At 37.5% G+C, this 5,587-nt stretch overlaps 1 pseudogene; it reads right to left on the bottom strand.

Moving 5' to 3' along the window:
• Window positions 1-3,986: 3,986 nt before the first annotated feature.
• On the bottom strand, window positions 3,987-5,301 carry LOC112816224 (interferon-gamma-inducible GTPase 10-like; annotated as a pseudogene).
• Window positions 5,302-5,587: the final 286 nt, after the last annotated feature.

The raw sequence follows: 5,587 nt of genomic DNA, 5'->3' as shown, positions 1-5,587 counted from the left end.
GTCCTCTCCAAAGATGCAGAAAAAGGATTTGACCAAGTACAACATCCGTTCATGATAAAAACCCTCAACAAAGGAGGCCTAGAAGGACCATATCTCGACATAATAATGAAAAACCTCACCAAACACCATATACTCAATGCCAAAAAATGGAGAGCTTTCCCTCTAAAATCAGAAACAAAACAAAGATGCTTACTCTCACCACTTTTATTCAACATAGTATTGAAAGTCTTAGCCATAACAATCACACTAGAAATATAAATAAAAGGTATCCAAATTGGTAAAGAAGAAATAAAACTTTCACAATGTGCAGATGACATGACAAATGACATGACACTATATATAAAACCTCCCAAGAATCCACCAAAAACCTACTAAAACTTATCATGTATTCAGTAGTCTCAAGATACAAAATTAAACAGAAATCTGCCCCATGCCTATACACTAATAATAAAGTAGCAGAGAATTTAAAACAATCCCATTTACAGGTGCACCCAACAGTATAAAATAACTAGAAATAGGAAGCAAAAGACCTATACTCTGAAAAATCAAAACACTAATGAATTTAATATGAAGGGTTAATATCCAAACATATGAGGAACTGATATAACTTAACACCAAAAATCCCCAAATAGCCCAATTAAAAAATAAGTTGAAGACATGCACAGATATTTCCCCAAAGAAGATATATAGATGGCCAACAGACATGAAAAGATGTTCAACATCATAAATCATCAGGGAAACGCAAAACAAAATTACAATGAGATATCTCCTCACACCTTTCAGAAGAGCTAAAATACAAAACAGAAGAAACAACAAGTTATACTGGTGAAGATGTGGAGAAAAGGAACCCTCGCACACTGTTGGCAGGAATGCAAACGTGTGTAGTCATTGTGAAAAATGGTATGGTTGTTCCTCAAATAATTAAACAGAATTACTATATAACTAATAACTCCACTACTGTGTATTTACCCTAAGAAATTGAAAACACTAATTCGAAAAGTATATACACACCCCTAGATTTATTGCATCATTATTTATGTTAGCCAAGATGTGGAAGCAATCCAGGCCTCCATCCAGAGAAGATGTGGTATATTATACGGAATATTATTTAGCCATAAAAATGAAAGAAATTTTGCCATTTTCAAGAACATGGATGGACCTAGAGGGTATTGTACTAAGTGAATTAAGCCAGTCAGAGAAAAAAAAATGCCATATGATTTCACTCATATGTGAAATTTAAGAAACAAAACAAGGAAATAAACAAAGAAAAAAGAAACCAAAAAACAAACAAACAAACCACAGACACATAAATATAAAGAACAACTTGTGTTTGCCAGAGGGAAGGTGGTGGGGGGAGATGGGTGAAATATAGAAGGAGATGAAGAATATACTTATCATGAAGAGCACAGAGTAATGGTTAGAAGTATGGAGTCACTATATTGTACACCTGAAACTTATCTAACACTGTATGTTAACTCTACTGGAATTTTAAAAATTAAAAACTAAAAATAGATGATGATATAGATAGATGATAGATGATAGATAGATGATAGATAAAGATGATAGATAGATGATAGATGATAGATAGATGATAGATGATAGATAGATGATAGATAGATAGATGATAGATGATAGATAAAATCTTGAAATAACCTCTGTTTTCTCAAAGCAAAAATAAGCTTAATTTGTTTCAATTTGCTTTGTATTTCTATAAATGTTGGGTATTTTTACATATCTTTTAAAATATTTGCCTGTTGCAATGTAAAATAAGTTGCATTGGGGTGCCTGGGTGGCTCAGTCATTTAAGGATATGCCTTTGGCTAAGATCATGATCTCAGGGTCCTTGGATCAAGCCCTGTGTCAGGCTCCCTGCTCAGCGGGGAGTCTGTTTCTCCCTCTCTCTCTGCCCCTCTCCACCCTGTGCATGTGCACTTTCTCTATATATAAAAAAAATAAATAAAATCTTTAAAAAATAATAAAATAGGGGCTCATGGGTGGCTCAGTCGTTAAGCGTCTGCCTTCGGCTCGGGTCATGATCCCAGGGTCCTGGGATCGAGCCCCACATTGGGCTCCCTGCTTGGCAGGAAGCCTGCTTCTCCCTCCCGCACTCCTCCTGCTTGTGTTGCCTTTCTCACTGTCTCTCTTTCTCTGTCAAATAAATAAATAAAATCTTTTAAAAATTATATTAAATAATTAAATTAAATTAATAAAATAAAATAAATTGCATTAAGTAAAAATCTACCCCTTACACTGCCTCTCCCCACAGTACATCACTTCCCCAATACATAATTGAATTGTACTACTGAACTTATCTCACATTTAAGTGACGAATATGGGCAAATATATTCTCATATTTTATACTCAGATCATCACTAACATACAATACACATAATTCTCCACCTCACTTTTGGCATTAAACAATGAACAATATATCCTGGAGATGAGAGTATAGCAATATATAGGGTATTAGTCATTCCTTCATATAATTATCAAGTCATTTATTTTGTGGCTGTAACATTTCTTATTGAAGAACATTTCAATTTTGTGTTCTACCATTTCAAATAGTGCTGCAATTAATAACTTTAACCATATATATTTTGGAATTTTTCCCAGCTTTTTTGTTCTTCTCTCCCCCCCCAGCTTTATTTAAGTGAAACTTAAAGTATACAATGTGGTGATTTGACATATATGTACATATGGTGAAATGATAACTGCAATCGAGTTGATTAATACATCCATCACCTCACATATTTGCCTTGTGTGTGTGTGTGGTGAGCAGGCTTAGGATCTACTGTCCTAGCAAATTTCAACTATTGTTTTTGTATAGTGTTATTACACAGTATTATTAACTATAGTCACCATGCTATACATTCACCTTATAACTGAAAGATGTGCTCTTTCAACAGCATTACACATTATCCCCACTTTCCAACCCCTGCCAGCCACAAATCTACTCTCAATTTCATGGCCCAGATTCTTCAAAGTGAGATCGCTGGGGCAAAGTGTAATGTGTGTGTAATTTTCCTAGAGATGGCCTCATATGCCACATTAGGCTAGATCATTTTGTGGGAATACCAACATTGTATGACAGCAACTGTTTTTCTACAGTTTCACCCACAGAATGTCAAACTATGCAATTTCACCCAATCTAATAGGAGATAAATTATATCTTAGTGTACATGACATTTCTTGACATGAATTTGCATTCCCCTTATTAGATGCAGGATTGGATATGTTCAAGTACCTTCTGCATTTTTTTTTAAATTTCCACCTAGATGCACAATCCAGTTGTCTCTTATTCCCTAACCTCTCAAGTTCAGACAGAAAATACTCTAATAGCAACCAAGGGGTGTCTGACCTATAATATGCAAACCTTGGACTATGTTTCCATCTTATACACTTGTCCCTCTCACAAAGTACCCCAGGTAAAGTTTTTCCTTAGCTAATGTTTCTCTTTCATTTCCTGTGACACATGTTCAGCTCACCAACTTTTATGTTTTTAAAGGAAATGATAACCCTAGAAAGGACAAGGAGGATATCAGTCAACATGAATTGATCTATTAATTATCACAATTTATGGATTCACAACAGAATGTCAGGAACACAAAAAGTGGACTATGTATACATTTATTTTAAAAAATCATTTTTGAGGACCTACTGTGTGCACAGCCATTTTATTCATAATGTGTCAGTAGAAAGACCAGTGCTGTGGAAGAAGTAACCATCACACAAAGTGTTATACTCCCTACTAAGCAGAAAATTCCAGATTTCTGTCCTTCATTTTCCCAAGAAGGATCATATGAAGGAAGGATTCTTTAGAGCTCATTCTCTCACTGTCAAATAATAGTCACTAAGTTCATGGTTTGTTTAAGAGTGCATTATGGAAATATCTGTGACAATCCCTGAGGGCTGTGGGTCAGGATTGCTTCAGGGGAGCCCTAAGTCAACTTTCCAGGCACCAGTGCCATGCCAGCACCAAGAATAATTCAGGAACTGGCTGTCTCACTTTTCCCATTATAATTCCCAACATCCTTAAGTAGATAGGCTTGTCCAGAGCCCATGGAGTCCTTAAAAATCTCTTCTTTTTTAAGAAGAACTTTCACATCACTCACCACAGTCTCAAGGAAATAATTTTGCAAATAGAAAATCTTTCTAAAGACCAGTGGCAATGGGTTGTCCACTAACAGAGCAGAATTTTTCCACATATCTCAACAGTTTTTCCCCTAGCAACTCATCATCCTTCTCAAGTGAGAGCAAATGGGGAGACCTAAGTTTTGCCTTGAGTTTCTCCACTGACACGTGCAAGTCCTTGGCCATGATTTCCAGGGATGCATCATCCAGCCCAGAGTAAGACCTGTAAAGGGTTAAAGTCTCCTCCAGCTTCTCCACATCGTTATCACCGATCAAGCCCAGGAAAGGGTTCGGGGTTGATGTTCCAGCCTTCAGGGCCTCCAACCATATCTTCCATCTCAGAGAATCCCTCCTCCAATCAGTGGCAGTCTCCGTAACTTTCGGCAAGTATTGCATGAAGATGTGGTGGTTGGGGACTGGGAGCTCCCTCAGAAGGGTGGTCTCCAGGCTTTAGAAATCATAGCCAGACAACTCAAGGCTGGAGACTAAGAAGATCTGAGGATCACTCACATTGGCCTCCTGCAAATGTGTCACATGGTCATTGCAGATCCTTTGCAGGATTTCATGCTTATCAAATGTGTTGGGTTTACTCATTTCTAGGTTATGTAAATAACTGTCTACTTTACTTTGGACAAAATTTTTCTTCATTTTTCTAATTGCTGTAGCCAGATACAGATCATTGTCCTTAAAGCATGTAGCAGAGATGATAATAAAGAAATCATATTCACCAAATTTCATTTTATTTAGATATTTCTGTGGCTGTAAGGTAGTAGTCCTCACACCGGGCAGGTCCCATAATGTTACATTGGGAAACTTTGGGTGTTTGTATGGAGTTCTCTTAAAGGTTGTCTCCACTACCCCAACAGGGGCAGCCCCATCATCCTCGTGACCCACTCTCCACAGGGCATTGATAAAGCTGGACTTCCCTGTCCCAGACTCCCCAGTCACAGCAATGTTTACTGGGGCATTCTCCATGTCTCTCAATGCATCACTGATTACAGAAACTGCTCTCTGAAGGTCCCACTTCACCACTTGTGATTGAATCAAGGTGATGGTTTCCTGAGAGAGAATTTTTCTTTCCAGCTTGAATTCCTTAAAAAATTTCTCAAAGCTGTAGGCCAAATCACCACCCTTTCTATGAGAGGATATGGAACAGGAAGACTGACCCATGACTGAAGCAGTAGAAGACACTATGGGGAGGAGAGAAGAAGGAAAGAATAAGAATTAGCACAATGAGGGGTGGTTTGGGATATGCTATTATGGACAGGAAGAACCACATTCCTGGCCATAATATTGTAGCCAGGTGCCCTTCTCTTTCTTTCCAGGCATTTTTTGAACTTCTGACTAGAAATAGTTTGCCCTTGCTCAGACTCTTCCCTTATCTTGGAAAGCCTTTCTTCCTTAGACACTTTTCATTCTTCCAGACTAACTTCAAAGCCTAATTCTTCTTTCCAAA

The sequence above is a fragment of the Callorhinus ursinus genome, unplaced genomic scaffold (assembly GCF_003265705.2).
Source record: "Callorhinus ursinus isolate GAN/ISIS: 27379988/994484 unplaced genomic scaffold, GSC_fseal_2.0 scaffold81, whole genome shotgun sequence".
Taxonomy (NCBI): Eukaryota; Metazoa; Chordata; class Mammalia; order Carnivora; family Otariidae; genus Callorhinus; species Callorhinus ursinus.
This window is presented reverse-complemented; position numbering and strand designations above follow the sequence as displayed.